Source organism: Amphibalanus amphitrite, unplaced genomic scaffold, assembly GCF_019059575.1.
Source record: "Amphibalanus amphitrite isolate SeventyFive unplaced genomic scaffold, NRLGWU_Aamphi_draft 000237F_arrow, whole genome shotgun sequence".
Lineage (NCBI taxonomy): Eukaryota > Metazoa > Arthropoda > Thecostraca > Balanomorpha > Balanidae > Amphibalanus > Amphibalanus amphitrite.
The window spans coordinates 115,022-140,539 of record NW_024881732.1 but is presented as its reverse complement, the minus strand read 5'-3'; the positions used below and the strand labels follow the sequence as shown (position 1 = coordinate 140,539).

The window sequence follows — 25,518 nt, the reverse complement described above, 5'->3', positions numbered from 1 at the left end:
GCACGAGAATTGCTTGCTGAATTACTGAGAAAACTGGTTGGCGCACAATGATTTGACCAGAGGCCTCTTGCACCAAAATCCTCTTGCACCAATGCTTGGATTATTTTGCAACGTATACCCAGTCCAAGCCTCAATTGTAACAATTTGCGTGCAAAATTTAGCAAGCACATGTAGGAGTATGTATTGGGCTATTGCAAACAAATATACCACCGTTAGATTAGCTTATTCTGAAACCGGTTTTTCGATTTTACCTAGCTAGGTAGTTTGGTGCAAGAGGCCTCAGATTTGACAGACGATCAATTTCATCAAATTTATTTACTATTTCACAGACTTGTAGCTCGTATTTGCTAATACCTACAGCCCCACAGGGATAGACGACTTCTCAGGAATTCTGTCTGAACTAATAAATAAATTGCACGGCGCTTAACATAACGTTAAATCGTCGGTGTTCAAAACTTATTTTGAAAATAATATTCATATCTACAATACAATGTGCGCCAACCAGTTTTCTCAGTAATTCAGCTAGCAATTCTCGTGCTGTGTTCAAAAAGACGTTTACAGTGAGGGGCAAACTTAAGAAAAACGAACTATAGGTACTAGTGTGTAATAGATACTCATCATATTTGCTATGAAACCTTTTCACATTTATTGCATTTCTGCTGGATCGTGAAATACACTTCTACAATTTTTCTGACCTGATTCGAGTCAAAGCAAGATGAGTAATGCGCACACGAGGACATGTCACACATCTGTGCGGCTCTGCCTCCAACTTTCTGCGAAGTGCTTACCTTTTTGACGCTATACCAGCGTCCCTCCTTACGCCACTGCCGCAGCCGAAAGGCGTGACATAATGTGGAAAAAGGCTTCATAGCTCGCTTCGCCGCGGTTGGCCGCAGCAAATGAACCTGTCGCGGTTCGGCAGGCATTGGAATGGAAAATGATATAAAAAAAACGGGGGCACTGAGGGACGTTTAGTATTGCCCTGTCTTTGTTCGCACTTGTAAGAATATCCGATGCATGTATTACATCAGTGATAACCTAAATGCGCCTTATTAATGAGAAGCAGTGGCACGATTCGAAAATTTAGGCTTTATTACGTTGTCTAGGTTCCAAAGTATTACACATTGTTTTCTTTGTTTTCATTAATTACTGTTAAGTAAATCAAATGTGAGCATCCACAAATCCGACCGTCTCTTTTCTCGGACGTAAGCAAGCATAGGTGTATCAATTCTGACGTTTGAGGTGATATTAATATGCTATGAAGATATGACGCTTTTGGGCAAAATAACCCCTTGTTTAGAAAAACATGGATATTCTTATATTCTACGCTCCCTATTTCGCGCCCTTTTGGCTAAGTCATCCATGTAATATTTGGCGTACCTACTAAATCCCGCATCCGACCCATAGTGCGTCGGGGAGGAGCTCGTCCGTGCCCCGTGGGATAGTGGCAACCGCCCCAGTCTCACGGAAGGGGTGGGAGGCAGACCAGCCAGCTGCACAAACGGTCAGACCCGTTTGCGGAGGGCTCCTCTGGGGTATGCCCATTACCCAGTACAGTGCGTCTTTGCGGCTGCCGAAGTAGGAATTATGCAAGAAAAAGAAATTCGTTATATGGTGCATCAGAACTCGATAAATGTGCTCTTACACGACCACTTTGGGACTATGATGTACCTTAAGTTAAACTTTACAGCTTTTTGCTAAAATTGAAGGCCTGATTTGTATGAATAAAATAACGGCTGAACGGCTTTTACATTTCGTTACCTTTTTTCCTGTCGACGCGGCCGTAGATGGCGGTGTGGTGGTCGGTCCCTGCAGTAGGCAGCTGCTAGAGGTCGCTGATATGCAGTGAAAATAGTGCACGACACCGTCGGTAGCGCGGTGAGAGGGGAGGGGGAGGGGGTTCCAGCGGCTTCAGGGAGGTCGTGACCACTAGTTGGCGGTAGACTGAGCCCCGGGAGGGGTCGTCGGTGGGCGCAGGACGGACCTGCAGGGGTCTGCGTCTCTAGCCTGTGTCAGTGTGAGGTCATGAGGTGTCCACGGTTGGTGTGTCATTTGAACGTGTGAAGACAGCTTGGACGTCCGACTGGTGGCCGATGTCTTCAACCGTGATCAGAGCTCCCTGAACGGCGCTCTTTACCCCAGCGTACCGAAGCTGGGTCACTGCAGAGCGTCCGACGGAAAACTGTGAGAATTCTGTGATCACGACAGTGCATTGTTTGTATGTGTCCGGCCATTCGTCGCTGGAGACCACACTATTCTCTCCGAATCACAGCCGAACTGCAGGTGAGTGCTCGCCATGTATTTGGTATTTATTTGTCGAACGAAGCAATAGAACGTCGGTAGTATAAAACAATCCTTCCTGGTATGACAAAAACGCTATGAATGATGGTTGCTGTTAAATATTTAGATGAATTTTGTTTATAATTAATAGAGTGGAATATCCAATACCTACAAAGCCAAAAGAGAGAGAGAGAGAGAGAGAGAGAGAGAGAGAGAGAGAGAGAGAGAGAGAGAGAGAGAGAGAGAGAGAGAGAGAGAGAGAGAGAGCTAGAGAGAGAGAGAGAGAGAGAGAGAGAGAGAGAGCTAGAGAGAGAGAGCTAGAGAGAGAGAGAGCTAGAGAGAGAGAGAGAGCTAGAGAGAGAGAGCTAGAGAGAGAGAGAGAGAGAGAGCTAGAGAGAGAGAGAGCTAGAGAGAGAGAGAGCTAGAGAGAGAGAGAGAGAGAGCTAGAGAGAGAGCTAGAAAGAGAGAGAGAGAGAGAGAGAGAGAGAGAGAGAGAGAGAGAGAGAGAGAGAGAGAGAGAGAGAGAGAGGATGAGAGAGAGAGAGATGATGAGAGAGAGAGAGGATGAGAGGATGAGAGTGAGAATGAGGTTGATGGTGAGGGTGAGGGTGAGGATGAGAAAGCAGGAGTGATAGTGTGAGGAAAACTTACTTATGCGTAATTTCACGTTCGCCAGCATTGACCTTTTTACAGCAACTAACGCTGAGGGGGTCGACCCCCGACCGTTTTGCCCTGATCCAGCTAAAGCATCGGTTGGACCCCCCTTGCCGTTTGGCCCCTGATCGAGCTAGAGCTTCGCGGAAAAAACGAGCGTGGTGCCCGTGGCGAGAGGAAATCGATGCTGGCTAATTTTGAGGTCCTAGGTCATTGGTTGATCTCCCAGGTCAGGTCAATGACCCAAAGCCGGGAAAATCAGAATCCGCTAGACTTTCGTAAGTGAGGTTAGTGAGCTTTCTTTTTCGGGGCCCCGATTATAAGTTTTGTGTTGTTAGTTTTTATCAAAGGTGATGTAACATTTGGTATATTCATACATTTGGGGTAGATCGGGTCAATTCAGATCAGGTCAACCAGTAGGCGTCTACTGTTAACCCGCGCCCCGTAGGGCTACCGGCGGACCCTACCACCCGTAGGGGGGGGGGGGCGTTTCGGCCCCCCTAAGATCTCGGAAAGTTACCGTCCGATTTTCAAAATTTAAACGGCGTTCGATAGCCCCACCCGGGAACTACCTTGTGACCAAATTTCATTGACCTAGGTCAAACCGATGACGTCACAGGTCAGGTCAAAGGTCAGATTTTCACCGTTCACAGGCATTTCAAGAAATGTGTTGTGAAATCGAGTAAATTGGTAATTTATTGATAACCATCGATGGTACATTGTTCGTCAAACACATACTTTGCTATCTGAGGTCACTGATACCAGGTCAGGTCACAGCGAGGTCAGGTCACCGGGGTCACAATATGAAAGTGTCGTGTGATACATGTTTTATGGTCCATTTTACATGACAAATGCGATTATGTGGGTTAGGCAGCCTTTGGGGCCAGCCTAGGTCACGTTTTGGTGAAGGTCAGGTCAAGGTCAGGTCAAATTAGGTCAAATTTCAAAGTTGATATTTTTGCATAACATGGGTATCGATTCGATGCAGCTCGTCACGGGGAGTCTAATGGTGGTCTTTGTTTTGCTCTACGAGGTCTAGAATTGCCAAAAATTGAGTTTGAAAATTTGACGTCATCATTTTTGAACAGTTTTTCGCTATAACTTGGCCAAAAAACGAGGTATCGATCTGAAATTTGGTATGTAGATAGAATACGGTAGGTACTATCACATATATTCCGGTTTTTTCGAAACTCAAAAAACTTTTTGGATTTTTTGGCTAATATATCAAAAAAAATGCTTTTTTGATTTTTGGGGGTCAAAACTCCAAAATTTCAAAAATCCGAGATAGCAGTTTTGTAACCCTGTCAATTCTACACCTTTTATGTTTTTATCATTTTTCTGTATCTTCAAAGCTGTAGGCGTGACAGGTCTTCTCGCGAAGGTCTTTTTTCGGTCAAAAATGACAGAACATGACGTCACTCTGACGTCATTTGTGGCCAACCTATCATAGCCTCTGGAAAAATTTTTGGTCACAATGTGTAAAATTGATGCCCGGAGGGGTCCTGAAAGTTTGGTGGCGATATCTCCAGCCGTTTAGGAGATATCGACCGAAAAGGACAGGGGGGGCCGTTTCGGCCCCCCCCCCCTACGGGGCGCGGGTTAACGCCAGACCCCTTGAGACCCTAATTTTTCGCGATTACTTTTAAATGCGTGAAGGAATTTCAACCAAGCTCAGGACATGCAGCCCCCGTTCACGAGCCTCAGAATTCCTTTACCGTGACGTCACGTGGGCGGCAAAAATCCCTTCACCCCATAACGATCCATACAAATGAGGCTGAGTTTTGAGCTGGGCTGACGCCCAGGTTGAGGGCGAAAATATTATAAAAGGCATACTATTTGACTCAGTAAGGCTTGATTTTTCCAAAACCGGGCCTCAATAGGTCGAATTCGAATGAACCAAGCATTAATTTTGCCTTTTAGATGAGGCCTGCAAATTTCGATGAAGTTTTTTCTCGTGAAGGAAAAAATAGTGCTACCAAATGCGTCTTGCGCCGCTTTTGCAAAAGTGTTGCAAAAGTTAGATACTAACGCCATTTTCTATCAATAATATGCAAATTTATTATGATTTTGGCCAAATCGAATGGCAAACATGCACTTAACAATAGCAATACTTCTATGAGGTGCATTGTTTTGGCGAGTGATCTATAGTATGCTTCAAAAATACCACTGGAACTGGAACTTGGCCACTTTGAATACAAGATAATGGGCTGAAGTGTGAAAAAGGCTGTGTTATGCCTTTCAAGAGAAGAAAACATGCCAGTATTGGTCTTTTTAGCACAAATATTTATTTCTAGTGAATATTAATAATGTGTTAAATCATAAAATGTTGAAGTTCACTTGATACGAGAACAATCAACTGATCACCAAAGCAAGGGACCTGGTTGACTGGTCTTGTTGAGTCCATTTTTTACATTTCTCTCATCCAATAAGTACCTAGCTAATTGAGTAGAGTATTGTCTACTATTATAATTTGTGGTTAATACCTTAACATAGCTCCGTCTTTAACAGAAGCTCCGTCTTTATTGATCGGTTACTTAGTGTTTTTGAAGTGATGAAGGATGAAGACAAGTAATTTGTGATTCGCTATCATCATTGTGTCATAGGCCACAATTGCAAGCTTGACAATTTTGGTGGTGACGACAAAAAGTGATATTCCGTTATCCACGCCTTGTGAATGGTTGAGAGGCCTCTACTTCTCTACGTTTCTTTTCTTGCTCAGGAGTAATTGCTATCTTTGGCATACCTTGTTCGCACAAGAAAGGTTCGAGGAACGCAAGGCCGGGAAAGAGAATGTGACTTTAAATGGAAAATGAGGAAAAAAGGGACTCAAAATAAGGTAATTTAAACGATTTTCATAAGTTTTATGGTTTGTTCACTACTACAAACTCACTTGGCCAACTCCTACCAACAAAACGTGACGTCTTTAGTGGAGAACTTTCATTGTGCAATATGCAATAAGACAACGGACGTTATCCATACAGCATCATGTTCGGTCCGGTTTGGAGAACATTTGTTTTGATACTGATTACCCTGAGATGTTTCATTGTTAGCACCGAACATCCAGAGTACAGTCCCCTCAAAGCAAGACTGGTACAAAATGTCGGAATGTTACCCATGCCTCCACGGATGCGATCGTCCCATGCCCACAGAAGATTTAGAAGTTCAAAACTGTACCTGACCGTGCTTCTACTGATACTTTCTGGAGACATTGAGATAAATCCAGGACCGATACAAGTCATGGGCTCCAGGGATGATCAAAATATGAGGAATGATCAAAATGATGTTACTGAAAACTTTCTTCTAAATCGGACCAAGGCACTTCAAAAGAAATTTGATAGTTTAGATCGACCCGACTATTCGATCACGAGTCGCGATGGCATGCAGGTTACCATCAAGCTCAATGCTGCTCTCTTTGAAGTATTTAAGAACGAGTTTGGGAAGCTCATTGAACACAAAGGAATCAGAGTAACTGATCAAAAAAGATCGCATGACCGTACTCGGCTGATAACCAAGTTCTTTGCCAAAATTGAGTTCGAAACTTTGAAAGTGGCCATGACAAGCTATTTTACTACTTCAACTGTTCTCATTCAATCTAACCAAACAGGGCCTGATGGATTGGGAGCAGCCATGATTTTTACGACGTCACACTTAGTCCCCTTCCTAGATCAGCTGACTTCAAGGTTCCAGATGCCTATTATCCGCTCGGATTTGAAGCAAAAACTTCAGAGGTTGATTAAAGATGAGTCAAAATTGTGCAATGTATGTGAAATGCCGCTAACATTCAAGACGCTTAGAGGAAACAAAACAGCCGGAGTACTGCTTTGCGCAGCCAGTATGTGCCAGAATATGTCGCACGTAACTTGCACCCAAGATAGGCGGAGTGATAACTGGCTGTGTTCAAGCCATCACGCACAACCTAAAATGCTCTCTTCGAAGATACTGGAGTCGATCCCCGTTGCAGCTCAAAGTGCTGGCGGACCTTATAAAGGGCCGCCTGCACCGCCTCTGCCTGTGGCACCGGAGCCGACACTTGCTCAGCGAGAGAGGTCACCTGCTCCCCTGGCAGTGGTATCGGAGCCGACATCGCCTCTGTCTATGGCATCGGAGCCGTCCTCTGGCCGGCTAGAGGAGTCAACTGCACCGCCGCTGCCTGTGGCACTGGAGCCGACCCCAGGCCAGCCAGAAAGTTCACCTGCACCCCTGGCAGTGGTATCGGAGCCGACAACGTCCCTTCCAGTGGCACCAGAGCAGCGAGAGAGGTCGCCAGTTCCGTCCCTGCCCGTGGCAAATGTACCGGCACCGCCCCTACTAGTGGCACCGGAGCTGACCATTGGCGAGCCAAAGGGGGAGCTGCCGAGATCTGGTTCAGGGGACAGGGAGCAAGTAGAACGGGTAGAGGGTTATAGTGGTGGTTGGGTAGGTGATGTGTTTGACCGCGTTGCCTCTGATACTGCAACGGATTTTACAGGGCACACTGTCCATAATGCTCACTCCGATTCGTTACCTGGCCCATCGTTCTTAGGCGTCACACTAATGGACGTTATGGAGGCCATTAGGCTCATGCAATTCAGTATAGACCAACTTAGAAATGAAATACGGGATATTAGGATGAGACAAGAGGGTATTCGTAGAGAAATTGCTCATAAGAACATGTCGACGGTAACAGAATGCGCAAATGGGAACGATGAGTCACCAGGTGAATCGTTGCCTGCTGACAACCAAGTAGATCGTGAAGCATGGGTAGGGTCTGAAGGTGCTACCACTGATAAATGTTTGAGACCAGGCCGGGAATGCACCGGAAAGGATCTGAATATCTCCAATGTTAGGTCCAAAGGAGAAGGTAGAAGTGAAACGGAGGAACCAGAGGTTATGGTTTATGGAGACTCCAGGGTTAAATTCATGGACAGAGCCTTTTGTGAACGTAGCCGAGACAAACGCATGAGGGTGTGCCTGCCGGGCGCGAAGCTTAAAGACTTATCGGACAGGCTCCCTGAAGTAATGCGGGGTAGTGGACCAAACTGTGTCGTTATTTTGCACGGTGGAGTTAACGACGTCGGTAGCACCCTTTCGGAGGAACTTATTGATACCTATAGGATGGTGATTACGGAAATGGTTAAGTCAGGCAGAAAAGGCATAATAACTAGCATTCTCCCCAAACTTGGTGCTGGAAAAGAGTGGTCATCTAGAGCCATTGGGATTAATACAAGGGTTAAAAAATTGTGCAAGGAGAACAACATAGGGTTTATCGACTGTTGGGATGATTTCTGGGACAAACAAGAACTGTATTCGATAGATGGCTATCACTTAAATAGAAAGGGCGTGCTCCTTTTGAGCGAACTCTACGAAAAGAGGGTACAACAGGGAAACTAAAGAGGTCTAAAGGTGAGGAAGACAAAAAAGCAAAGGTCATTGACACGTCTCTAAAATGTTTGTACACAAACGCTAGGAGTATAAGAAATAAATTTGGAGAGCTGCAACTTTACATGAATTCTAAAGAGCCTGACTTAGTGATTTTGACAGAATCGTGGGTTAGTGAAGGGTTGTTGGGGGATCGCATCAAAGATTATGAGGCAGACAATTATACTCTGTTCTCCTACCAAAGAACAGCGAAGGTAGGAGGCGGAATTCTTATATATGTGAAGAGGAATCTTAAGGCTATTGAAATAGACCGTTTTGTTAAAAATACTAATATTGAGGCACTCTGGATAGACATTTCCGTGGATGATGCTTCAACAAATAAAATCAGATTAGGTGCATTCTACAGACCCCCTAATCAATCGAAGGATACAGATTTAGCTATGATAAAGGAGATAGAGAGCGGAATAAGTCAAAGGACAATCATTATAGGAGATTTTAATTTGCCAAAACTTATGAGTACAAATGCAAACTGGGAATCGAGGCTTTTCAGGGAAAACTTTGAAGAGCTTTTTTTGACACAGCATGTTGTCCAGCCAACTAGAAATAATGAAATACTTGACCTAATTTTGACTAACGGCGAAAACCTTATCAGAGACGTGAATTCAGGCGAAAGCATTGGAAATAGTGATCATGTGCTTATCAGATTCAGCATACAGGGTCAAGTACAGAAAAGAAAGGTTACATTACCGATCATGCCCAATTTTGCCAGAGGAGATTATGATGGAATCAGGGCATTCTTTCAAACCATTAAATGGAGAACTATGTTAGAAGGCAGAAATGTTCACGGGATGTGGGAGTTTTTCAAGAAAACACTCACTGAGGCTCAAAATCAGTTTATTCCTATGAAAAAGCAGCGTGGAGGGAAGTCCGCAACACCTATTTGGTTTAATAGCCTGGTACGACGACATTTCAGTGAAAAGAAGGGTGCGTTTCGCAAAATGAAAACCAACCCAACACAAGAAAATAAGGCTAATTATATTTCAGCCAGAAGGAGACTTAAAAGGAGTATAAGAAAAGCAAAAAGAGCATCAGAGATAAATCTAGCCAATGAGTGTGGAGGTGATTTGAAAAAGTTCTTCGGTTTTTATAAATTTAATAAACATGATTCAAGGATTGGACCAATAGAAAGTCAGCATCAGGTTTACCATGACGATGCCGACAAGGTTAAAATATTCAATGACCAGTTTTCGAGCGTTTTTACTGATGAGTGCCTCAGGCAGTTTCCTATAAATGTACCTGAATCGACAACACACCCTAAACTTACAACTATTTACCTGTCTGAGGATGACATAACTAAAGCTTTGTGTAATCTTAAAGCAAATAAGACAAGTGGTCCAGATAATATTAGCACTAGGGTCTTAAAAGAAGGAGCAAGAGAATTATCTGTTCCACTTTACATTATCTTTAAAGAGTCATTAGAATCAGGTGAAATTCCTGATGATTGGAAGTGTGCGAATGTCATTCCAATCTTCAAAGGTGGAAACAAAACTGTAGTGAGCAATTATAGACCAGTAAGTTTAAGTTCGGTCGTGTGTAAAGTGCTAGAAAGAATCATAAAACGTCAAATAGTTGCTCATTTTGAGGAACACGAGATTTTACTTCCATCTCAACATGGTTTTTGTAGTGGACGCTCCTGTTTGACAAACTTATTAGATTTCCTTGAATATTCGACAGACCTTTTGGACAGGAGTAACAGTGTATCAGTAGTTTATTTAGACTTCAGCAAGGCATTCGATAAAGTTCCACACAAAAGACTCTTGATCACATTAGAGCGTCATGGTTTAGACGGTCCTCTTCTCAAATGGATAGGGGCCTGGCTAATAGGTCGCAGGCAGCGAGTCATTCTAAATGGCCATCAAGCTGACTGGAAAGCTGTCAAGAGTGGTGTGCCTCAGGGAACTGTTTTAGCACCATTGCTTTTCATTATTTTTGTAGATCTTATAGACTCTGACTTAACAAGTAACATATGGAAATTCGCGGATGATATCAAGATAGCTAAAAATATTACTTCAGATGACGATAGAAGAGCACTACAGGCAGACTTAGATGCTCTTTTAAAATGGAGCAAGGAATGGCAGATGGAATTTAATGCTGATAAATGCAAAGTTCTTCATCTGGGAGTAAAAAGTAACGATACATATTATTTGAATGGAACTAAGTTGGCAACTGTGAGGGAAGAAAAGGACCTGGGTGTTTTGGTGACAAATGATCTGAAGTTCAGTGGCCATTATGTGCAAGCTCGAAAAAAGGCTTTAAAAATGTTGGGGGTTATAAATAAAAATGCATCATATAAAAGTAAAGAAGTAATGAAAAGACTCTATTGTTCATTAGTTCGGCCTCATCTTGAATACTGTGCACAAGCATGCCACTCGTCTCTAAAAAAGGATATAAAACTTTTGGAGCGTGTGCAGAGGAGGGCAACAAAGATGGTTCGTGGGCTGGGTGAAATGAGCTACAGAGAACGCCTGGCTTCCTTAAATATGTTTTCACTTCATTACCGCAGGATAAGAGGGGATTTGATTGAACTTTTTAAAATATACAAAGGGATTGATAAGTTAGATTTTGGGAAGATGTTTACACTCAATACAAATTCCACGAGAGGAAATGGGTGCAAACTAGTAAAGAAATTTTCCAGAACCAAGTTAAGACAGTCTTTTTTTACCAGTAGGGTCATAGAAGCTTGGAACGGTTTACCTCCTAGAGTTATCAATAGTTCCTCCTTAAGTAATTTTAAAAATGAGTTAGACTTGTATCATAAACAGCGTGGGCTAGTGTTCGATGAAATGGTGTAATTGTACCGTGTTTTACATACAGTGTTTGTTCATCTACCTGTAACCTCGTTGGGCCCAAGTGGCCTGCTGTTACATGGAATACATGTTATGTTAACTGTCGTGCTGCCGCAAGGCACAAATAAGCAAGCACAAGTGCTTCAGTGACATGAATCATTATGAATGTATTTCCAAGGTGGCATGTACAATAAATGTTACAAGGGTGGAGTATGTTCTTTTATGAAATGGAAATCATTTAGAGATACAAAACATCACATGATTCAGAAGAATATTGGTGAGCTGATGATATTTAATGTTCGTACTTTAATAGCACCAATAAAATCATTTTCATTTTGTTGAGCAGTGCTCTTGAGATAATGAGTGAGTGATGGGTCAAGTAATTGAGTTGAAGAACTATGCTGAAATATGAATACAACACTAAACATTTTCAGCACAAAGAACCATCACCTTCTTCGTCCACTCCAAACACATCTATTTTTGAATGCATATTGCACACTCAGGAAAGCTTAATGTAAGGCTGAAGCTGAACTGCAGGTTCATTAGCTACGTTAGACTGTGCCCATGCTGCCCACAGTTCCTTACATAAGAAGACCAGTGAGTGATGAAGTTCTAACTTCTAAATCATTGAAGTCACTTAGAAACATGGTCTGGCACATTTTGCACAGCTATTTCAATTTCATATAATCCAGCAAACGATATATTGAACATCATATGGAAACCATGAATAATGAATGAGTACTGGAGCAGCCAATCTGCAAATATGGTAACTTCGACGAGATCTTGTTGGTGCGGGCTTATTCGGCTGGTGCGGATTTGGCATGGTGCGGAACGGATTTGGCTAATGGCTTGGTGCAGTGCGGATTTAGTGTGGTGGGTAGGTTAAGGTGGTAGGTTTTAGGTTGTAGGTTTAAGATTGTAGGTTGTAGGTAAGGTTAGGCCAGGTTTGGTTAGGTTTGGTTTGGTTTGACTTGATTAGCAGGCATCTCTGGGTAGAGCGCCTCTTCCTGGTTGGAAAAATAAGTGTGGGGCTTGCTTAATGACTACCACATTTTTTCTAACGCATGATTTTACTAGATTTTACAATTCAAATTTGAAACATGTCAAAAACTGTTTAAGAGGCAATTGGTGTGTACATTGCTCAGACCAGCACTTTGTCAATATAGCCAATGCAGCATTGTTATGAGGGCTAATTATTGCATATCTGATGGCCATGCTAAACCCAAAATTTAAAAATATTCATAGCTGAATAAAAATGTAATCAATCATCAGCATTTCAATTTCATTGTGCGATACCTACCAAACCAACCTCTGATTGCAGACACTATAAGGGAAAATAATGACAGAAAACCTGGTGATATTATAAGCGATCTGATAAATAAAGCTAGAGTCGTCTGAATCCTCAATAGTCCGATCTAAAATCGCAAATTTGCCAATTATCCAAACAATACGCTATATGCGGCCTATACGGCCTTGAACAATACCTTGCATTATAAATGTCTCACGCAAGTCATTTATGTATTTGCAAACGGCTACCAAATCGCTACCATATTATGTGACGTCACCTGGGCGGCAAAAATTCTTTAGTGAACTAACCTTATAAGTAAAGTAATCTTGAGGACATGGTCGTTTCAAGACAGGCCGAAACTTTTACAATTTAGATATTTTATCGCCATTTCAATATTTCAGGCACTTGTCATTGACTCGTAATGTTAAATTTCGAGCAAGATTTTCATCCGGTGTGTAGAGGCTATCACCAGTCAGTCTGTGATACGTTATGACGTCACAGCTAAGCCCCGCCTCTGTGGTCTTGGCCTGCGGCGGTTTCGGGCCGGCGCGCGGTCACTCTCGCTGTGGCGGGGAGCGGAGACGGGCGACGGTCGAGCGGTGCCGAAAGCCGGCGGAGTTGTGCGTAGCGTCTTGGCTGACAGTGCCCAGAGAGCGACATGATGACTAAGGAGTCATAAATGCTCAATGCGCATTACTTCTACAATGCTGATATGTTCGCTGATATTTTTTTTTTATAAGCTGCTGGCTGCATATGACGGGCAGATGGCATATAACTGACATAAGGTTAGGAAATATTCACCTGTATTTAAAGCCTATGGCGTTGCAGATAATGCGATAATGGGATGTCGGATGTCACCAAGTAGCTGCCGATTTGTACATCACTATGCAACCATCGAACAACGCAATAATAAGTTAATTGCCTGAGCTTCACATCATACGGCTCGCTCGTATTTCAAACAGATACCCTACATCGAAAATCGTATTTGTTAGGAATCGTTAACGTTTGTTCGAAGCACGACTGAGTAGTAGGTTGAGGAGTGATGGTCCTCTTGGTCCTATATACAAGAGTCAACAAGAGCCTAACATTTAGGTACTTGACCGTCTGCTGCAATTGACTCATAGCACGTGAAGCGTCAGCGAAATTCATAGTCCTTCACAGATGGCAGGGGTGTCGTTTGTACAGAGGTTGCTGTTGTTGTTGTTCGTCCTCTCGGCGTCTAGCGACGCGAAGCCTCGCGGCTTAGCATCCCTCTGCGCGCGGCCGCCATGGCCGCGATGTAACTTGTGCTCCTTGCAGTCTCTCTGGTTGGGGCGTATATGCTTCCCGTCAGGCGGAACCGAAGCCCCATCTGCGCTGGGCACCGCAACAGAATGTGATCTGGGGTGTCGGCTTCCTCCTTACAGAGTGGGCAGAGGGCTCCGCCGCATGCTCGTTCATTGCAGGCGTCGCACTGCCGTGTGGGGCTCTTGCCGATGCGATGCAGGTATTGTTGCGACCCTGACCAGTGTCCGGCTCTCAGCTGGTGGACGTCGATAGCCGTCAGACGGTCCAGGCCAGACACTGTGGGTGGGCGCGTTGTCCCCATCAGGGTTCGGAACCAGCCTGGGGGTCGCTGCTCTCGTGTGCGAGCGTCCGCCGCTCGCGCCGCTGCTCTATGCACTGTGCGCGTGTCCACCGGTACCTGCTCTTGGGGGAGAGATGCCGCCTCCTTGGCTAGGCTGTCGGCCATCTCATTCCCAGGCAGCCCGCAGTGGGACGGGACCCATTGTAGGCGCACCTGCCGCCCTCCATTGTCGGACACCAGGGCCAGAGCGTCCCAGACAGCTCGGTTCAGCTGCGTCCTTTGCTCGGCCGGGCCACTCCGTAGGGCAGATAGAGCTGCTTGCGAGTCGGTACACAGTATGATGGGGTCCTCCTCATGATCAGTGTGGTTGCCGATGTAGTTTAGTGTCTCGCGGAGTGCCACCATCTCCGCTCGGTAACTCGAGCAGAGCTTGCCCGCTGGTGCGCGGAGCTCGTGGCTCCCCCCGTCGGGCCACTCGATATAGCCGCCCGCTCCACCGTCCAGCACTCCTCCCGTGGCGGATCCGTCCGTCCAGGCCCAGGTCGCGCACTGGGGGAGGGACGCCAGGTGCAGGACGGCCGCCTGTCGGCGGGTCTCCGCGGACGCTCCGGAGGGGGGTGTGGCTCCTATCCCCAGGTCAAAGACCACCGGGGGGGCCTCCTCCCACGGGGCGACGCTGGGCGGCAGCACCGGCTCGATCGGGGCCACGACACCTGCCATGTGCCAGGCCTCCAGACCCACCGTGCGCCAGCCCGTCACCGCCTTCAACCGTGGGTTGACGGTCGCGTCCGCTACTCGGCGTAGTGGGTCCTCTTCTGGGAGGGCTCTTGCCTTCGCGAGGAATCGCGCCGCCAGGGTGGTTTTCCGGGCCGTCACCGGAGCCAGTCCTGCCTCCGCCATCAGGGCTTCGGTGGGGGTTGAGCGCGTGCAGCCCGTTATGACGCGGGCGGCCTCCCTCATCTCCCTCTCCAGTACCTCCACGTGGGAGGGGGACGCGGCCGGTAGCCACGCTGCGGCGGCGTGCTCCAGCGCGCCTCTGACGTAGCCGTTGGCCACGATGCGGAGTTGCCGCTCTTCCAGCCCCCAGTCCCTGCCCGTCAATCTCCTGAGGTGTTGCAGTCTCGGTCGGGTTCTCTGTCGCATCCTCTTGCAGTGCGGGCCGAAGTGGAGGAGGCGATCCAGCGTTACTCCGAGCAGGTTGAGAGTCTCGCGGGCCTCAACTCTCGCTCCAGCCACCCTGATGGACAGGTCCACTGCGTCCTTCGGCCACTGCGAGAGCACCAGGACCTGGGTTTTCTCTCCCGAGACGACCATCTTCGATGTCCTGGCCCATCTTGTCAGCGTGTCAGCGGCTTGCTGGGCTCGGTGTCTGGCCGTCTCGATACTCGCACCCGCGCACAGGGTTGCAGTGTCGTCGGCGTACATATAGGGTGTGCATCCTTGGATCGCCTTGAGGGAGTGTGCGAGGGGTGCCGCCCACAACAGAAACAAGAGCGGGGACAGGACGCTACCTTGCGGTAGGCCCGCCCGAAACACCCGTTCGCCACTCTTCACTCCGTTCACCTCGACGGCGACTTGTCGGTCTCGGAGCCACTGCCACGTCCACTGCAGCATGCAGCGCGGGAGTCCCAGCTCTAGCAGTCTCAGACGTAGGAGGCGATGGTCCACCACGTCATAGGCGCGCGCGAAGTCATACGCGACCAGAGCGCTATTGCATAAAACTTACGACACCGGATATTTTACGAATTGTCTTAGAATCGTACTTATTCTACGCCAATCTGTTTCACAAAGGTCTTGAAAATAGTACGGAGAGCAAGGAATTTACTCCAGCACGTGACGTAACTTTTGGGGGTTTCTGTTGCATATAAGTTAAGATTTAAGAAAAAGTAGTTCGCCGAAACGCGCAGAAAATGTCGCAGATGCGCCAAATGTGTAAAAATCGTAAAATATTCTACAGAGGGGGTGGGCTTCTTAGATTTTAGGCGAAAGTCGGCTATTGCAGCTGTTTGACGCCGAATTCCAACTTTTTGAGTCCTTATACAGTTATGAATGCATATGAAGGTAACTCCTTAACACACTGATGCTTTCTTATCCTCGAACAATTTATAGAAAGACTGCAACCGCACCTCTCATTTCTCAACCAATGCGATAGCAAGATATAAGCATGGTCGTACCCGACAATTGTACTACAACGGTGATGACTGACGTTAAACCACGCTCGTAGCTCGTTTGAGGAACTGCAGACGCATTAGTCATCAAACATATCAGCCGTGTTGATGTTTATTTCTGGTTCCCACATTCCGTTGACGATTTTAGTGAACATCCAAACACACTCGCCTCAGATTCTAGCACGTATGTACCATACGTATTCAGAGAACGTCTGTGCACCAATACGGCCGCGATTCAAGTTGAGCTAGAGACCCACGTAAACTTGACATGTCACTGTAATCGTAACACGCACAGCGCTTCTTAAAAAAAGGAACAAATGATGCTGAGCTTGCACAGCCTCACTTTTCCCGAGTACGCCAACACCGGGATAAGACGCTGCTGATAGGACGATTTCAACGAAGGTAGTGACTCTTGGCGTAGCAGCCGCCATCTATCGGCGATTTATCAGAGCCCTATGTCGGCTGAACCCAGCGGGATTCTTCAACCTTCATGTAGAACAGCCGAATGCCGTGGTCAGAAGACTCCTCCACGAAGTCGGATAGAAATTCCTGAAACAGAAATAAAGATGTCGGTAAGTATCAGAAAGACTAGAACGAATGGATTGAGAGGAGATCATTTTCGAAGGCAAAGTGGCTGACAGAGCATGAAATAGGAGAGAGGACTGAGGGAATCAGGAAAGAGGCGATACATATAGACAGGGGCGGAAAAAGTAAATCGAGCGAATAATGAACTTTTTATGACACCATGTATCTCCTCGCTCTCAGCCTTCTTTGAATGCAAGCATAAAGGTCTGTGACTGTGCCCTGCTATACTGGTAAAGTTGACTTTTTAAAGCCAATTTTAGCCAGTGCATTTAATTAAATTTAATTAGCCAATTTTAGCCAGTGCCATTTAATTAAATTTAATTAGCAATGTCATTTAATTAAAGCCTGTGAATTGAAAGTAATAAGCAATTCACTGGCAGATTCAGAATAGTCCAGTAGGTATCTAGATGCTATGCTGATATGCCCTTAAAGGGACCCTCCCACCTTCAAAAAAGTTTATGAATTGGCATGAAAGTGATGTCGCTCGGTTCAGAAAGAGCGAAAACGAATATCTACCAAATTTCACCGAAAAATATTCACCGGTTTTCAAGATATTAGACTTTTACTTTTGTTTACTTTTTTGGGATCTCCGCTGTTTCTAGCGACTTAATTTTAGAAGTGCGGCGTTTGCGGAAGATGTTGCGCGCAAATAGCATATACCACCGCGTGCTACAAAACGTTTTAGTCAAACATTGAAAAATCGTTAGATATCTGCGCTGACGTCACACATTCAGAGGGGTATTCCTAAGCATTAGCCCCTCTGAATCAAAATGCTGCAATTTTGAAATTCAATATTTCCGATTTAAGGCATTTCTCGATGTTGTGAGTGCCGAAACCGGTAATTGTGAGCCAGGGACCCCATTTTGGCTATCTCAACTCAAATCTAATGTTAAGGTGGGAGGGTCCCTTTAATGCTTACGTTTGAAACTGAAAAATATCACGCAAGCCCAGAGACGAATACGTAGGTATTCATCTTGTAATACCTAGCTTAAATGCATTCTGTTTTGTGCCACTAATTCAACGCGCGAAAGCATGTTGCTTGCAAATATATAATATTAAACGTAATTTTGTGGATATTTAAATGATTTTAATGATAAGACACCTGACACCATATCAATATGATATGGCATTTCAACATACCTAATTGTAGATAATGGTGAAGAAAAAAGCGACAGAACATTGGAATGTTGCGAGTAATTGAGGGCTGAGGCTAATAAACACGATGCCAAATTCAAAATACACCAAAAGAAAATATAGATCAGGAATTGTAGCGGCATTAGCTTTAACCATTAACTATTGAAAAAGCTCACGAATGGTCTGAAAGGGCTGAGCAGTGAGCAGTGTGCTGCCAATGAACCGACAATTTGAATTGTTCACTAACCATTCGCTATAATAGACAACTTACTTGTTAGTCTGGGCCCTTGTTATCTTAATTCTTCATTTTCAGCCACCAAATGATGATCTTGTTCGATCTTGCAAGCCAAGCTGGACACTTGTCTTGAAATTCTTCTTTGGAATGTTGTTTACTTTCGTGTCCTACCTAGCAACCACCGGACGGCGAGTGTACAAATCTCAGCTTACTTAATTGGCGAAAGGTGGCAGTAGCAGCTACGGCACTGTTCAAGACTGATGCAGTGCACTCAGTTCTATGCAAATTTATGTAGAATATCGACTGAAACCCATAGTGAGGGCAAATTATCTATGATCTTAGAATATCCCACACTCCCAAGATGCCACGATCGATGTTGTTTACCAAGCCGACCGCCGCTTGATGTGGGAGGGCGCATGAATATTGAAAAGTACGAAAGGTTTTCTAAAGTCGCTATCAATTCAAGGTGATTTGAACCACTTATCCAGACAACGTGATTCACACATTTCAGTACACTGGAACTTTAATCGCTTTCATTATTGTCACCATTTTTCTGCATTTCGTGCTGAGATCCGGCACTATTTTCATTCATGTATGACGTCATACCTAGATTTTCCAAATATTTACGAAGTAGGTCACGGCCTTTATGCAACAGGTTTTACGGTGTTTCGTAGAGTATGGCCGTTTCGTAAAAAAAGTTAAGATCTACTCCGGTGGCGTAAATCTTATGTTTATGCAATAGCGCTCAGCACGTACTTCTGGGCGGTGGTGCCTTCTGGTGGGTCTGCACGTCTGGACTTGGGCCGATTCCATCCGTCTTGCACTTGCTGGACGAGTCTGCCGCAGGGTTGCCAGATCCAGAATGGTCCTTATCGCCAAATTCGCCCCTCGAATTTCGCCAAAATTCGCCAAATAGGATGCACTGTATAAGCATTCGTTATACGTAGCAGCGCAAGTTGGCGTTCGTGTAACCGTGTTCACGATTCGTTTCAAAGTTTACGATTTACCTATCTCGTTTCTCATATGCATCTACTTAACAGCGTACCTTAACCCTCGCCGGCACACAGGCCATTTTGAGTCCTTTGACGGCACAAGGGGGGGGGGGGTTGGTACGACCCCCCCTCGTGTTTGGCCCCTGATGGAGCTAGAGCTTCGCGGAAAAAAACGAGCATGTTGCCCGTCACGAGAGGAAGCGAATGATACCCAATTTTGAGGTCCTAGGTCATCGGTTGACCTTCCAGGTCAGGTCAGTGACCCAAAAATCGGGAATATCGGGACCTGTTAGAAAGTCGTTAAGTGTGGCTGCTAAGGGGTTTTCCGGGGTGCTGATCACGAATATCGTGCTAGTTTTGATCACAGATGATGTCGTTAAACGTTTAGACCAGGTCGGGTCAGGTCAGGTCAGGTCAACCGGTAGGGGTCGTGACGGGTATTCGTAGTACCTGTCATCCGCCTCTGACAGCTTCGTAACATGTTACGAAGGCACCAAAACTACTTCGTAAATGTGAAACAGTCAAATTCGCAACACGCCCAGCATTCAGCAACCGCTCACGCCATTCCCGCAACACGCCACAAAGTTGTTTACAAGTAAGCAGAAGATATTTTCATCAGGAACATTTTATATTTGAGTGCCTTATATGAGACGTTGGAAGGTTAAATTAATCAGATTACGAAATATTTCGTAACGATGTTTTTTGCTTTGTTTTGTTTATTTTTTAAAATAATATTCTGTGATTTGGAGGTGAACTCTGGAAATTCGCCAATATTTGACGTTTTATCGCCTATCGCCAAACGCCGTGCTTCTATCGCCAATGACTTTCAAAATTCGCCAAATTGGCGACATATCGCCAAGTCTGGCAACCCTGGTCTGCCGATGCTGTCCTCGACCGATCGGCCAGCCCTGAAGCCGACCTGCTCCGGTGGGACCAGTCCGCGGGACTCGGCCAGGAAGGTGAGACGTCGCTTGATGAGTCGCTCAGCCAACTTGCCGACGTGCGAGGTCAGAGCGATGGGGCGGTAGCTCGCGGTGAGTCGCTTGTCCTTCCCCGCCTTGGGGATGGGGACCACCGTCGCTTGTCGCCACTGCCTCGGGACCTCTGCGGTCCGCCACGACATGCTGAAGATGGTCAGCAGGACCTTGCGAGCCACCGGTCCTAGATGTCGGAGCATCTCGTTCGAGATGCCGTCTGGTCCGGGGGCCTTCTTGAGCTGGAGTCCGCTGAGCTCTCTGACCAGGTCCTGCAGGCTGAAGGGACCGCATGCTCCTTCTCGTCGATCGCCGCACCCGCGGCAGGAGCGGTGCTCTTCCCGTAGCTGCCTCTTGGTATCGCGGTCCAGCTTCGGTATGCGCACCTGCTTCGAGACCCTCGCATACTCTTGGACGAAGGCCTCTGCCTTATCGCGGTCGGTTACGATGAGGCGGTCTCCCTTCAGCATCGCTTGGCCGTCCCTGGGCTCATCGTCACAACATCGCACAGGGGCGGAGCAAGGAGCTCCCGCCAACGGAACTCGCCGGACCTGGGCCAGGTCCCGTCGTAGAGGAAGGCGAGGTGGCGTCAACTGGCGCCGGCACGGTGATGTGAGTACCGATCAGCTTATCATCGGACACTTGAACATTCAGTCCATGAAGCCCAAGATGCCCGACCTCTGCAGTGATATAAGTAGAACCTATGAATTCGACGTTCTAGCCCTTGCGGAGACCTGGCTGACGCCGAACATACCAGACAGACTCTTGACAGTGAGCGGTTATAAACTGTATCGCAGTGACCGTCCAACTGGTACTCGCCTACCAAAGGGAAAAGGTGGTGTCGCTGTGCTAGTCCGAGACTGTTTCAAGTCAGAACAGTTAAAGACACCTATTACCAGTGATGTTGATTCGAACTTGGAGATTGTTTGGGTAATTGTTCACGTTAGCAAGCGCCAGTCTCTGTTAGTTGCGTCTGCTTACCGAGTGCCAAACAACACTGCACGTCAAGTGTCAGCTGATCTCGAATCACTTGAGCCCCAGATCCAGTTCATGCTTGCAAATTACCCTAGAGCCACACTTGTAGTCTCCGGTGATTTTAACTGCTGTCTGTTCAAGGCCAAAGGGAATACCCGTGAGCAGTTATTACCGGATTTTTTTAACACCTACGGACTTACTATAGCCAACTGCGATCGCCCCACTTATCGACCTGCACATTCACTTCTAGACATTGTTGCCACAAACCGCCCCGATCTTGTGCGAAAGTAGGTGTAACGAGATGTCACTTCGGTGGCCCGCACGACTTTACGCGCGTTATTTTGGAGCGTCAGGGCTCATCCAGCCCGGCTGCCGTTCCGCGGGTCGAGCGGCGCTGTCTCGGCCGTATTGATGCCACTGCCTTTAACCAGCAGCTGTACGAGTGCGATTGGTCGTGTGTTTTCCTGCGTGATAGCCCCGTGCTGAAATGGCATGCATTCGTCGATATGTTTACTCGGCAGCTTGACAGTGTTGCTCCCGTCCGCCGTGTGCCTGTCCGACCTGTGACGTCACCCCCTGTATCGGCCGACACACAGGAGCTGCTGCGGCAGCGCCGTGCGGCACTGGCGCGTGGCTCACGCGATGAGTACCGCGAGGTAAACCGCCGGTGTAAAGCCGCGATCCGAGCTGATTGTCGCGCCTACTATCAGGAACAGATCGCTCGTAGGGGCAGGCATAGTCTATGGCGCGTCCTTCGACCTGTGATTGGACGTAAACAACAGCGCGCTGAACCACCGTCCATCTCGCCCGACGCGCTCAATGACTATTATGTCACGATAGGACCTGCCACCGCTGCCAGTGTTCCGCGGCCGACCACCGCGGTCCCTGTTAGGTTACCCCGCGTCACCTCGGGCTCGTTTATGGTACAGCCTATCGATGTTGATACACTGTATTCAACACTTTTGAGCATGAAACCATCGTCAGCCACAGGAGTAGATGGTGTAAGCGTTTCCATGCTGCAGACTTATTTTCCTGGTGTCTGCCATGCTCTACTCGATATCGTTAACTCCAGCCTACTCACTGGCTTAGTTCCACCAGGATGGAAGCATGCGATAGTTACGCCGATACCGAAAGGTAAAACAGCCAACGGCCCAGCCGATACGCGCCCTATTTCCATTTTACCAGGCATAATGAAAGTAGTCGAGCGTATCGTACAAGCTCAGTTGACTGAGTATTTGCACGCCCATGACTTACTTACTGCAGCACAGCATGGGTACAGAAAACTACACTCAACCGAGACAGCTCTCAGCGTCATCACTGACCGCATCCTACATGCCATGGACAATGCCGAAATTTCCATTTTGGTTCTTCTAGATCTTTCAAAATGTTTTGATGTCGTGCCTCACCAAAAACTCCTAGATAAACTTAGCCTGTACGGGATAGACACGGAATGGTTTAACAACTATTTGACGGGTCACGTGCATCAGGTTACCGTACGAGGTGCTGACGGTTCCAGCATAACGTCCCGACCCAGAGAAAACAAAATCGGAGTTTTTCAAGGTGGGAGCCTTAGTTGTGTGTTATTCATGCTGTTCGCCAATGACCTGAGCCTACATTTGCCCGATGGCGTCACCATTGTTCAATTTGCAGATGACACGCAAATTTTGGTCACCGGTAAGAAACGGGATCTGGCTACTATCATCTCACTCATGGAGACTGCCCTCGATAACGCTTACCAGTGGTTTTGTCACAACGGAATGAAAGTAAACACTGCCAAAACGCAGATGTTAGTTTTAGGCACCCCAGCTATGTTAAGGGGCCTCCCAACTGTCACCGTTAACTTCTGCGGCTCTGTGGTGGGCGATGCCGGGACTGTGAAAAACTTAGGAATTCAACTCGACCGTCATCTGAGTTACCAGGCACACATTGACGCCATGACTTCAAAATGCACCGGTATACTCATCGCCCTCGCCCACGCACGTCACGTGATGCCATCCAGCACACTGAGGTTTGTAGTGCAGGCCCTGGTTCTTTCCATTGTGCGGTACTGCATGAGTGTGTACGGGACGTGTGGTGTGACACAGATGACTCGCGTACAGAAAATCATCAACTTTTGTGCGCGGGTCGTCAGCGGTCGCAGACGCAGTGACCACATCTCCGATGTCATCGAGCGGTTCGGCTGGCTGCGAGCTGATGAGTTAGCCGAGTACCACACTATCTGCGCAGTCCAGCGAGCTATCACCACGAGAACTCCTGAATATATCAGTCAAACCATCGGTCCATTAGCCCGCGACCTACATGACCACAACACAAGGCACGCCGGCAGATTGACACAACCACGACCCCGAACCGAGACGGGGAGGCGCCGACTGTGTATCAGGGGGGTCTCGATGTTCAACGACATGAACTTGGATCCGTATTTGCCATCGTTCCGTCGAGAGGCAAAAAACGCGATTCTTACCAGACGTCACTGAGGTGGTATTGGTGTGAATGTCGTGTGCGTGATTTGTGTGTGCTATGATGATGCCATACCATGTCTACTTACCCTATGTTTTATCGGTTTTATCTGCTTTACGTGTCAGGTGAAAAGCCACTTTTTGCTGTGGACCCTCGATGAATACATATCTGAATCTGAATCTGAATCTGAATCGCTCCCACTTCTTCAGCGTCTTGTGGACCCTGCCGACGTTGGCTGGCCTGTTCAAGGTGGTGGAGACGAAGTCCTTGAAGTGTGCGATGGTGGCCTTCTTCTCCAGTTCGGCCGCGCGCCGCTTGGCCGCGATCCAGCGCTCCCGGGACGGTGTGTCACCATCGCGCAGGGCCGCGCGCGCCGCGTGCCGTTCTATGATCGCCTCCTGGAGGTCGGGGTCCAAGGCCCACGGGCGAGGATCCGCCCTGGCGCCTCGCGGGATGTGGCGCACTGCAGCCCGTTGCAGCGCCGACTCGAACCGGTCCGCCAATACCTGAGTCGTCAGGTCCGGCTCCAGTTCGGCCAGCGACTGCTCGCAGTCGGCCGCGAACGCCTGCCACTCCGCCTTGTGGAACGCCCACTTGGTCTTGCGGACCCTCCTGGGGGGCGCCGTCTCGGACCTCACCTCCACCACCATGGGAAGGTGGTCGCTCCCAAGGTCAGGGCCGAGAGACCACACTGCCCTGCGGGCCAGGGGGGCACTGCACGCGGCGAGGTCTGGGGCCGTCTGAGCACCTGATCGGTAGCTCGCGAAGGTGGGTTCTCCGCTGTTGAGCGGGACCCATCCCTCCGCTTCCATCCAGTCAGCCATCCTCTCCCCCACCGCGTCAGCCGCTTCGCAGGCCCTGTCCCAGCTGGGGTGATGGCCGTTGATGTCGCCGATGATGATGGTCTTGTTGTTGTTGGGGAGGCATCGCGGGTCGAAGCGGTCCTCTCGGTCGTCACCCGTCGCCCGGATGGGCGGTCTGTAGATGTTGAGCACATCCAGTGTCTGCGGTCCTAGCAGACGGACTCCACAGAGCTCCGTGGTGTCGTCCGCTGCCGCCAGGTACCGGTCGGAGAGAGGTGAGAAGTGTAGTCCAGCTCGGACATACACTGCGACGTCTCCTCCCTTCGCCGACACCGCGCCGGTCTGTCTTCCGCGCGCCCTGCGCACTACGACGGGGGGCTGGAACCCTGGTATGCTCGGCACCGCCTTCGGCAGCTGAGCCTCTTGAATGGCCGCTACATCTGCTTTAATCGCGGAAAGCCAGCCTCCCAGTTCTTGCACCTTGGTGCGCAAACCTTCGGCATTCCATGAGACAAGCGTCACGTGGCTTCTCCTGGCCCGATTCTTGCGGTAGCGGCGGTTCTTGAGGCGGCGCCTACTGCCAGTCCCCACCCCGTCGGTGCTCCCTCCTCCGGCGACGGAGGGGGGCGCGGCCGGCGCGCTAATCACTCAGCGGGCCGGGGCCGCGCTGCGAGCGCGGCTCCCAGGCCCGCGGGGGCATTGTGCGCTGCCCAGGCGACGGACGACCCTCGGCGAGGAAGAGTCGGTAGATGGAGTACGTGCCACCAGGCAGTGGCCGCGCGCAGAGGAAGAGAGGCAAGTTGAGTCCGTTTGGCGTTCCGTCCGCGGCTGTCCACCGCAGACGGCGGTCGCAGGCGACCACACCCCCCACCACTTGAAGGCGGACTCGTCCAGGGGGCTTTGTACAGAGGTCGCTGATGGGCACGGGTCAATGCCGCAGTCGTGGGCGGAGCCTAATGTCATATGACGTAGAAAGCCTCTATCCAGGATGGAAAAACAGTTAACATTACGAGTCAATGACAAGTGCCTGAAATATTGAAATGGCGATAAAATATCTAAATTGTAAAAGTTTCGGCCTGTCTTGAAACGGCCATGTCCTGAGCTTGGTTGAAATTCCTTCACGCATTTAAAAGAAATCGCGAAAAATTAGGGTCTCAAGGGGTCTGGCGTTAACAGTAGTAGGTACCGGCTATCCAATCTAT

At 47.9% G+C, this 25,518-nt stretch overlaps 1 protein-coding gene across 1 annotated transcript in view; it reads left to right on the top strand.

Annotated features, from left to right (window-relative positions):
* Window positions 1–1,955: 1,955 nt before the first annotated feature.
* LOC122386004 (centrosomal protein of 104 kDa-like) overlaps window positions 1,956–25,518 on the top strand; it is a 66,481-nt gene continuing 42,918 nt past the window's right edge. The window contains exon 1 of the mRNA XM_043374778.1: window positions 1,956–2,283. The gene's annotated coding sequence lies outside the window, so the exon portion shown is untranslated. The remainder of the gene's footprint in view (window positions 2,284–25,518) is intronic.